This window comes from Hemitrygon akajei, chromosome 25 (genome assembly GCF_048418815.1).
Source record: "Hemitrygon akajei chromosome 25, sHemAka1.3, whole genome shotgun sequence".
Classification (NCBI taxonomy): Eukaryota; Metazoa; Chordata; class Chondrichthyes; order Myliobatiformes; family Dasyatidae; genus Hemitrygon; species Hemitrygon akajei.
In genome coordinates, this window is record NC_133148.1 from 13,476,238 (window position 1) to 13,487,951 (window position 11,714).

Genomic DNA, 11,714 nt, shown 5'->3' on the forward strand with positions numbered 1-11,714 from the left:
CTATTTTAGCGGCGGCTGAAACTAAAACCTGACTGTAGATATTAAAAGTCTTACCCTTTCACTTTAGAAATGCCTATGGAACAGTGATATGACCGCTGCCTGTGGATCGCTGGGACACGCCTGCATCCAGCGCTCGACATGACAGTAAGTGAACCGCATGCGGTTGCGCTGCTGGATAGGCAGGCAGGCACCAGGAAACCTGAAAAAGATACAGCCAGCATTCAAAGTAGCCCATCAACACCACAGGCTGCAGCTCCTGCAAGGATTTCTCGGGGGGGGGGGAGGGTGCAGTCCACTTACAACTGAAAACCGCTCAGGGAGTTAAGAGAAGAACGACACCCATTAGAAGTAAACGCATTTATAACGTGTCTACACTACCGAGTAACAGAACTTGACACTGATATGACAGGTTACAGGGACAAACTTCATTAGCTGTTTATAGCACAATATCCCTCCATGCAAGTAAATGCACAACGAACAGCAGATCAACGCAGAGTGATAGTAAAAAAATAACTTAATCTTTATAGATGCGCTAAGCCAAATAAAACACGAAGTTGCATGAGAACTAGAAAGAAACCAACCAAAAGGGAACATTGACACTACGCAAAAAAAATGAAGATGTAACCCACCAAAGCACTGATGAAAATACAATTATTTCAACCGTTTCACAATTGGTTGTTAACAGCAACAACACAGTTCCAGAGCCTCTGCAAAATGCTGATGATGAAGCTGAGATTACAGACAATATTATCCTAATATTTAACACAACATTAACAGAATATGTCAAATATGACTAACAGATTATGAATATTAAAAATCTACACCATAGTCAGATAAAACATTTAAGGATATACTTTTATCAACAAAACCAGGAATCAGCACTCCACACAAACATACGCAACTTCGATATGAAGAGTAGACCACTCAACTTAAATGAGAGCACAGAAAAATGAAGACATTATCACTATTGAAGAAAAAGGTAACCAGTGGAGGAGCATGACCCTCCATGGAAGACATCTCCATGATCTGAGCAGAGTAGACGTCCACCAGGAAATGTTGACTGCCTACCTCAGAGCTGAAAACCTCTTCCCAGAAACAGAACGATTCCTTGTGGCAGCACAGGACCAGGTGGCTACCACAAGTAAAAATATCAAAAATGCATAATAAAGGACCAACAATTTCAAAATGATAAATGCAGAAAATGCTGAGAAAATCCAGAAAAAAAATCAACACATTACATGATCCTGTAACAGTTTAACACAATCTGCTTACTTATACAGGCACAATCAAGTGGCAAACATCATTCATCAAAATCTTGCTTTATAATACAAACTCATAAATGATATCACAACTTACTATGGATAACAGCCTGATTCAGTTTTAGAGTCAGGATACCCCACATTAGATTATAACCAGTCACAACCAGGGATTCAGAAACTTAGCAGGTACAGCAATTGCACTTGTGAGATGCACGTGTCATCTAATTATTATTTCAATGTGATAGTATTAAGTCCATTCGTTCATCCTATGACTTGTTGAGACTTGGACATAGCTACACTTGCTCCTTGCATTCGGCCTTGCCTGAGAAATTGGACTGTCGAATCAACTGACTCTGAAGACGAGCGGTATTCATTTTATTCTTAGTTGTTCTTTTCAGATGCAGTGTAAGCTTCATTTTCCATTTGAGTATTTTAGTTAGTGGCCCTGTTTGGCCTAGCATTTATTGTTTTCTTATCCCTTTAACATTGTTCACATCAAAGTCTATGAACTATCGACCTACTCCAGTGTTTCTCGCTCTGCACTTGGGCCATATCCAAACCTGGGGGGTGACAATACCCAATAAGTTATCACAGATAGGACACTCCATAGTAACCATTTGTATATAATTATACTGGGTAAACAAGCAAGATCAACTTATCCAACAGATAAAGCCATTCAAAACACACATAACTTACAGAAATTAATGTGAAAACACCAGAAATAAGCTGAATTAAAAGAGGAAATTGAAAGAATTGTGTAACGTGAACAAGGTATACAGTGTCCCAATAGTAATATCTACCCCTGGTACCATCCCAAAAATCACTACACAATAGCATTAAACAATTAGGACTACACAGTAATATCTATGTAAATCTTCAGAAAGCCACTACACCAAACAACGCTAGAATAGTCTGAAAGCTCCTAGCAATTGACAAATGAGCATGCTTGGCTGCCTCCATATCTCCGGTTTTACCAACTTGAGCTAAGAAAAGATAAACAATAATAATAATAATCCCATGAGGGGTTTTCTCATTAGGCATATCCCCAGGTTGCAGACTGGGGAAAACCCTGCAGGTATGCAGGGCAGGTGGGAGATAAAATACCACCCATGCCCCAAAACAGAAACAAATCCAGGTAAATCTGTGCCCAGACTGGGTAGTGCTCTGGTCAATGTCTGTTCTCCATGCTAGAGATGGCTGAAGTGGAGAGATGTCAATGGATTAGAGTGATCCGGCTGCTGCCTGGGTATTGTCAGGGCAGGCCTGGAGCTTGCACTGAACAAGATAGTAAGCAATCTGGTATTGGTTCACTGCTGAATAGACAGGCAGGCGCCAGGAAACCTGAAAAGATACATCCAGCTTTCAGTGTAGCCCAGCAACACCACATGGTATGACTGCTGCAGGTGTTCCTCAGGGGAGCAGTCGACTTACAATTGAGACCACTCAAGCAGTTAAGAGAAGAAAGACAGACCAGAAATGGTCATTAGAAGTAAGCATATTCATAATGCATGTACATTTTCAAGTAACAGAATTTGAGATTGGCATGACAGCACACAAGGGCAAACTTCATCAACAGTTTATAGCACAACACCCTTCATGCAAGTAAATGCACATCAAATAGCAGATCAACATAGATTTAAAAAACTTAATCCCTATAGGCATATCAAATCAAATAAAACATAAAGTTGCTTAATAGATGGACCACAACAATGCTATGCAGGAAAGTAATAATGTGCAATCCACCCACTGATAAAAATACAACTATTTCAACTACTTCACAACCAGATAGTAACAGCAACAGCAAAGATATAAAGCTTTCACAGAATTCTGATGACGAAGCTGAGGTTACAAACAAAATTATCCTAATATTTAACATGAGACTAACAGAATATTTGTGTATTGACCCAGCTAAAAGAGACTACACACCAAAACAGATTACATCACCAACATTTGTCAAAAAAAAGTTAATAGTCTTAACAATATTATATTGTATCAACACAATATTTTGGAAAACTTGAAACATTTGAAGAACAACACACAACATACTGTGCAGCATTAAGAGCAGTGAACTGTAATGGCTCCAAAATCGAGGCACTCATTTGCAGAAATTCAAAACTGTGCATGAAATGAGAAAACAAGGCACAGAAACAAAACTGCAACATTAAGAGCAGAAATAGCCAACCTAATGGAGTATAAAATCGATAACGCAAGCAAGAAATTTAAAAGAAAAGCTAAGGAAAGCTTAAGGAAATACAAGATATGATCAACCTAACAAAAGGTGTAGAATTTATAGATACACTAAAATACAAATGCTTGCTCCATTCAATGCCAGAATAGGTACATGAAATGTGCCAGACAAAGGAAACAGAATTATCAGTTCAGAAACTTTGAAAATTAATTATACAAGACATTGAAATTAAATTTGACATGCCAAGATTTTAGCAACCCTAGCACAGAATTACTAACAGGGAGATAATGAACTTTTTGGTCTAATATCTGATCAAACAGACAATCAAGAAGCAAGATAGATTCTGGATGAAAAAGAATGCACACACACAATTGAAGAAATATAAGTACATGTTCTTACAGTGGACATGCTAGAAGAGGGAATAAAAATACCCACAACTGCAAAAGTACTGGCAGTGATAATATTCATAATTTGAATATTAAAATCTGTACATTTAAAAAACACATGTCAACAATTTTCTTAAAAATCCTGACAAAGTGCCTGAAATTATGACAGAGCTAAAACATACCTAAAGAAGAAATCGCAAATGACAGGTAGATAGACAGACAGATCAATACTTTATTGATTCCAAATGAAATTACTGTGTCAGAGTAGCATTACAAATGTACAGGTATAACTATCAGAAGAGAAATAGAAAGAAAAAAATAAGTTACCACAAACAGTCTCAAAGGAGAAGGTCATCAACTCCCTGGCTTTACGTTGAGTGATGATAGAGCCTAATGGTCAAATGGCTTCATATACTGCTCTTTAGAGCAGTGCAGGTAGCTTAGTATACTACTAAAAGTGCTCCTCTGTTCAGCCAATTTGGCATGCAGAGGGTGAGAAGCATTGTCCAGAACAGCCTCCAATGTGTCCAGTTTAACACCTATAACAGAGCTGGACTTTCTAATCAGTTTACTGAGCCTGTTGGCATCACCCGTGTTAATGCCATTGCCCCAGCACACCACTGCATAGAAGATTGTACAGGTGACACCAGACTGATGGAACATGTGAAGGAGTGGCCTGCATATGCCAAAGGACCTTAGTCTCCTTGGGAACTAGAGGCAACTCTGGCCCTTCTCGTACACAGCCTCTGTGTTGGTGCTCTGCTCAAGTCTATTATCCAGGTGTACCCCCAGGTACTTGTAGGTCCTCACAACATCCACATCCTCACCAAGAATAGTTACAGGGAGCAATGATCCACCAAAACATCATTCTATTACTTGTTTACAAACTATAAATTAAATTGTAACACCATGTATCTTGCAACTAATCACCACTCACTTAGGTATCCATAACAGAACTACAGAACAGCAGGAAGGACACTGAAGACAATGAAACAATATAAAGAACTGATAATAGATACTGTAATTTTAAATCAAGCAAGGCAGAAAAGCAGAAATCTTTCCTGTTGTTGTTATATTGACTACCAAAAAACATGTGAGTCTGTTCATACTCATGGTTATTGGAAATACTTAATATCTATAAACTACACCAAATACTGATGAAATTCCTTCAAAATCTGATGAAATGTTGGCATACTATAAGTCACTCTATCTATTAACAATGAAAGAATAAAAACTACTGTTATTAAACAGGGGATTTTCTGGTTGAACTCTGTAAACCCATAATGGTTTTGTCTAGCTTTAAACATGCCGAATTGGACAAAAATTGGGTGCGAAATCAGAAACAACAAAACAAATTATACCTTGACACACCTTCTGAACTTGGACAATTTGAAGCTATACCCTTCTTCATCAGTAAAGCTAAAACAAATAGTTCAAATAGTAGAACTATTCTCAAAAGATATAAACATGAACTTTGGACTGGATAAACACAGAACATTAGCCACAAAGAAAAGTGCAATAGAGCTAATCAAATACAAAACAGAGCAGGAGGATATAATACAACCAATGGATGAATATGAAAGTGTCTGGGATATCAACATGCAAAGAAAACAGATCATAGTGTGATAAAGGGAAAATTTTTGATGGAATTTACTTCAATACTTAAGAAAATCTGCCAACGGAGCTCAATGGAGAAACTATAACAAAGGTAATAAACACTTTTGCTATGCCCATATTAACATATTCTTTTTGGCATGATATCATGGTTTGAAAATTATCTGGAAAATTTACAGAGAAAAATAAGAGATAAAATTACAAGTTTTAGAAAGCACTACATACACTCAAACACACTTATATTAACACGACCAAGGATAGGGGGAGGAAGAGGAATAACAGACATTAGAAATGTACACAACAGTCAAATTAAACTTCTAAGGATAAACTTTCATCAATGAAAACAGTACTCAACCCTCCTTGTGAGCATATGTAATTGTGATCGGTACACTTAAGTGAAAGTTCAACCCAGAAAAATTACGAAATTATCACCACAGAAGAAAAAGTTTATCAACAGTAGAGCATGACGCTCCATGGAAGACATCTCTAGTATCTCCACAGACTAGATATCAAAAGTAAGCATTGAGCATCAAACACCTGGCTCAGAGTTGGAGATGTCTTCTTCCCAAAAACATAAAGTTTCTTTGTGATAATACTGGACCAAGTGGTTAACTCCAAAAATATATTAAAAATGCATTACACAAGACCAACGAACTCAAGACAGTAAACACAGAAAATGCCAAGAGAAATCAGAATCAATCCAACACATTCCAGGATCCTACAGCAGTTTAACTCAATCTGATTACTTACACAGGCACATTCAAATGGCAAGCATCATTCACCAACATCTTGCTATAAAATACAAACTCATGAAAGAAAGGATGCCTTACTATAAATATAAGACTGATCCAGTTCAGGGTCTGAGTCCAACAAATTATATTGCAACCAATCCATTATGACAGATAGGACAATTACCGGATATAATAATAAAGGATAAACAAGCAACAACTACTGACATAACAGATGAAGCCACTCCAAACACACATAACATACAGAAATCAGTAAGAGAAAAACACCAGAAATATGCTGAATTAAAAGAGGAAATTGAAAGACAATGGAACAGGAGCAGGGTATACCTTGTCCCAGCAGTAATAGCTACAACTGGTATCACTACACAAAAACATTTAATGATTAGGACTACACAGCAATATCTATGTGAATCTCCAGAAAGCTATAATACTAAACACCAAATCAAGTTTATTGTCATCTAACTATATACATGTATACTGTCAAAGGAGGTGAAGTTTCTCTAGACCAGGGTGAAAGGCACAGTAGTACACATAACACAGATAACAGACAATAACTTAGCAAAGTAAGGATAAAATCTACAGATGAATTTCACATAAATAAGCAAAGTCTAGTGCACAGAGTAAATATTGTCAGGTACAGAACAGATTAACCGGTGATAATTAAAATGTGATGTGGAAATGTCAAAGAGGATGCTGGATGGATTGGTGGGATCATTCATAATACTAAGGGCCCTGAGTACACAGCACTCCGGATAAATGTCCCAAGGGTATAGTAGGCAGATCCCTAAGTACCTCTCAGCCACTCCCACAGTCCTTCAGTGGGACTTATGCAGCTTGTCAAGATGCTCTCAATGGTCCTCCTGTCAAATTCAATTATGATGAGTTGGGGGGAAGCCTCACTTGCCTCAATATCCTCAGGAAGTGGAGGCATTAGTGTGCCTTTTATTCAGGGAGGTGCTACTGAGGGACCATGTGAGGTCATCCATGATGTGAACTCTCAGGAATTTCATACGCTTAACTCTCTCTACGGAGGAGCCATGTACTCACACAGGGGGATGGTTCAAATGCACCAGTGATTTCCTTGGTCTTCTCCACCTTCAGTCTTAGGTTGTTCTTCTCACACCAGTCCATTGGCTGCTTTAGTTCCTCCCTGTACTCCGATTTCTCACCACTACAGTGGTCCAAAAGTTCCTAACAATTGGGAAATAAGAGCGATTGGGAAATAAGAGATGCCCTTGCCTCAGGTTTTATCAGCATGAGCTGAGAAAAAAATAAAATGATGATGATGATGATAATAATAATAATAATAATAATAATAATAATAATAATAATAATAATAATAATAATTCAGTTTTAGAATCAGAATACTATGGCCTGATCCAGTATTAGAGTCAGAATACCACAAATTATATTGCAGTCAATCAGTTATTACAGATAGGACAATCCATAATAACCATCTGGATATAATATTACAGGATAAACAAGCAAGAACAGCTTACTTAATACATTCAGCCATTCCAAACACACATACATATACGAATCAATCAGAGAAAAACACCAGAAAAATGCCATATTAAAAGAGGAAATTGAAAGACTTTGGAACATGAACAGAGTATACATTGCCCGATATTAATATCTACAACTGGTATCAACCTAAAGGCACTACACAATAGCATTAAACAATTAAGACTACACAGTAATATCTATGCACACTTTCAAAAAGCTGCAATATTGAACACCACTAGAATAGTCTGAAAGTTCCTAGCAATTGACAAATGAGTGTGCTTGGCTGTGTCCATACCTCAGGTTTTACTAGCTAGAGCTGAGGGGGAAAAAAATAATTAAATAAATAAATACATACATACATACAAACATGACCAATAAATATGAAAAATATGACATGAAGAGTCCTTGAATGTGAGTCCATTGACTGTGGCAACATTCCAGTGATGGGGCAAATGAAGTTGATGAATTTATCTCCTTTGGTTCCAGAGTCTGATGGTTAAGGGGTAATAACTGTTCGAGACCCTGGTGGTGTGAGTCTTGAGACTCCTGTACCTTCTTCCTGATGGCAGTGGGAGAAAAAACATGGCCTGGGTGGTGGGGTTCCAGATGATGGATGCTGCTTCACTGTGAAAATGTAGACGTGATGAGGTGGGCTTTACCCATCAACACAATATTGGATTTGATTGTATTTCAATCCTATTTGGTACATGTTGAGACTTAACTTATTCAGACTCACTGCTGCATCAAACAAGGAGAGATTGAAGGTCTGCTTTAGTTTTAATCAAAAAGTTTTATTATTGCTACTTTATTACAAATATTACTGTTCCTTCTTGACTTTTAAATCTGAATATTTGAAATCTCTACTCACATTGCCATGGGTACACTTTCGCAAGAGCAAAATATGACAGCTCAAGAACTTACTCTCATGTTCATCCAGGGAAGGGTGATAAAAGATGGCCATGAAAGATAGGATAAAATAAAACTTTATTTATCCCAAAGGAAATTATTGTTGCAAAGTTGCTCAGTCAGAAATATATACTTTAAAATACAAAATGTAAACATTGGGGTATGAAAAAGAATACAAAATGTGCATTAAAAAGTAATAATGCAAAATACAGGTGTGCAATGAAACCAAGTACTTATATACTTAAGGAGTTGTAGAGTCTTATAACCACAGAGAGAAAGGATCTCCTGTGGCGTTCAGAGGTGCACCCCAGTGGAGTTAATCTGTTACTAATGGCGGTCCTCTGTTTGTCCAGTATGTCATGAAGGGGGTGAGAGGGATTGTGCATAATGCTCTGTAGCTTCTCTGGCATCTTCCTCTCAGACACAGAAACCATGGAATCCAATTCCACCCCAGAACAGAACCAGCCTTCCTGACTAGCTTATCACTTAATCATTATCTGGCTCAAAGTAAGTCCTGATGATGTGTCTCAGCCCAAAATGCTGACTGTTTATCTTCTCCATAGATGCTGCTAGACTTTCTGAGTTCCTCCAGCAATCTGTCTGTGTTGCTCTAACAATTAGCTGCTAACATGGTACCAAAGTTCTTTATCCTGGTCTTCAAGCTTCCTATCCATTTCCCACTTCAAGGTTCTCTTTAGCAGCTTTCTCTGATGTATTATCTTCAGTGATAACGTTACAAATTTTATTTGTTCATGCTCGGCAATTAGTGACGCTGCTGTATAGCTCCAGTGACCCCAATTCAACTTTAGTCTCAGTTGCTGTCTGTGTAGAGTTTGCTCATCTTTCTTCTCATTATGTTCTTCCACCAACCCTATGTCAACACACTTTTCCAGTTTCATCTCACATCCAGGGGGTGTGTATATTGGTTACTGAGCAAGTATAAGTTGCTCCAAGTGTAGGTAATTTGCAAAGAAAAGATGCAAGGGTAGGGTCGGAAATGGACAAAAAAAGAATAGCCTACTATGTACTAGGTAAGGGAATGAAAACGTTCTCAGCAAACACTTAATCCACACACTGTAACTTCTACTTATTTAACTTAACTTAATTTTTAATTTAGAGATAAGTACAACGAGGATATAGGCCATTCTGGCCGCGCCATCCAATTACACCCATATGTCCAACTAACCTAAAAATACATGTATATAGGTCTTTGCGATGTTGGAGGACACCCACGCAACCACAGGGTCAACATACTTAGAGGCAGCGGCAAGAACTGAACTCGGGCCACTGGCATTGTAGTAGCGTTATGTTAACCACGATGCTACGTGCCATCCAATAGAAAACTGGGATGGGGGAGGTGAACTTGCAAGGTTTCAAAGAACTATACAGCTTCCTGCACGATGTGAATTTTCTGATAGCAGTAATTTGTAATGAAACTGAGAAAGGAATATTTTGATTGAAACTTCTACAGCACTATGTTTAATTTCCGCAAGTATTATCTGAACTTGTTATAATGCTCACTATTTTCTACCTTTCGTATTAATTAACCCAGATTAGACGTAGTCTGGACTACAATAGTTGATAGTCTATAATATTAACACGAGAAATTCCGTAGATGCTGCAAATCCAAAGATTCCTGCACTACCCTACTGAGTTCTTCCGTCATTTATGTGCGTTTCCTATAACATTAAGTTATTGTCCCAGTTAGCTGAAAAATATTCCATAGGCGGCTTTGCTTCCAATGGCCGTGTGTCTACCCAGAATACCTAGCGTTCTTGAAGCTATCCAATCAGTAACCAAAAGAATTTAATGCGCATGCGTGGGGTAGATTTCACTCTGAGTATGCGCAAGATGTTCTTTGACGATGAACTGAGGTGACGCAAAAGCTGGTGGGTGAATGTGGGCAAAGGGACCCGTGATCGGGCTGGGATTTTTATAAATGCCCGGTGTCGGCGTCGGAATACTAATGCAAACTTACTGTCGGACTGTTAACTCCTCTTTGACGACCTGATATTTCGAGTTGTTTGGTGGAAAAAATCAGATACCATCTTGGAGGGGGCGGGTCGATAAAGGAGCGTGCGCAGTAATTGTGTGGCGTCTTCGGGGTCATTTTGAACAAGGTCCTTGTGCCCGGTGTATGCAATTTTTTTTTCGAAATTCATAATTATTAACCGTGGTACATAGAAAAACTATAGTTCAGAATCTGGTTGCATGTTGGTTAGCAGTCGGACAACTTTCTGGTAATCCAGGAAGAAGTATTTCGAATAGAGGGGGACTAATGCATGCGTGGCTGTCATAATAATGCAGAAAGGAGTGTGCGCTGCTTTGGTTTGCATCATTTCCATCATCTTGACTGATGAGGAGATTAGTCCAAGAGCAGAGAAGTGAGGGGTAGTCAATGCTGCAAATTGGAATAAAATTATAAACAAGCTACTGGAAAAACTCAGCAGGTCAAACAGCATCCGTATAATCAAAGGGGTGATTGAAATCCACATCAGGACTGGGTGAGTAGAGGAAAGATGGCCAGTACGGTGTATAGAATTGAGAGGGAGGGGTAACACAGAAGTTGGTAGGTGAAGGGGGAAACCAGATGTGAGCAATATTGGTCAAATGTAGCTGGGGGGGGGTGGTCAGAGTTGTAAGGGATGGGGGAAGTAAATCAAAGAGGAAGGAACCCAGGTAGATGCCTATGTGTGTGATTGGGCAGAGGGAACCGGGTAATGCTGGTTTAAAAAGTCCTGATAACAAGGTGATGAGAGATGGAAAGAGGAAACAAAAGGAAAGACGCCCCTGTTGTACTGGTGAGTACCCTGAAATTTAGTGCTTGTGCCATGGAGTTGTAGGCTACCCAAATGAAAAATGAGTTAATATTATTCAAATTTGCATTTGGCTGCAAGATGACTGCAGCAGGATGAGGACAGTAGCCAGGATTGATACAAAGTACAGCAGGAGAAGAAAAGCCTCTTCCTCTGCTGTACTGTTCTGTATTCTATGAATAATTGAGTACTAATTTAATTGGTTCGGCACAATGTTGTGGGACAAAGGGCCTGTTCCTGTGCTGTACTGTTCTATGTTCTAAAAGGGTGATGTTGGAATGGTCGTGAAA

At 38.6% G+C, this 11,714-nt stretch overlaps 1 long non-coding RNA gene across 1 annotated transcript; it reads right to left on the bottom strand.

The window, feature by feature from the left end:
* Positions 1-375: 375 nt before the first annotated feature.
* On the bottom strand, positions 376-10,685 carry LOC140716378 (uncharacterized). The gene is made up of 3 exons (XR_012096285.1): positions 10,587-10,685; positions 7,244-7,387; positions 376-1,819 (listed from the first exon to the last, which is right to left on the bottom strand). It is a non-coding gene; the product is annotated as an uncharacterized lncRNA (long non-coding RNA).
* Positions 10,686-11,714: the final 1,029 nt, after the last annotated feature.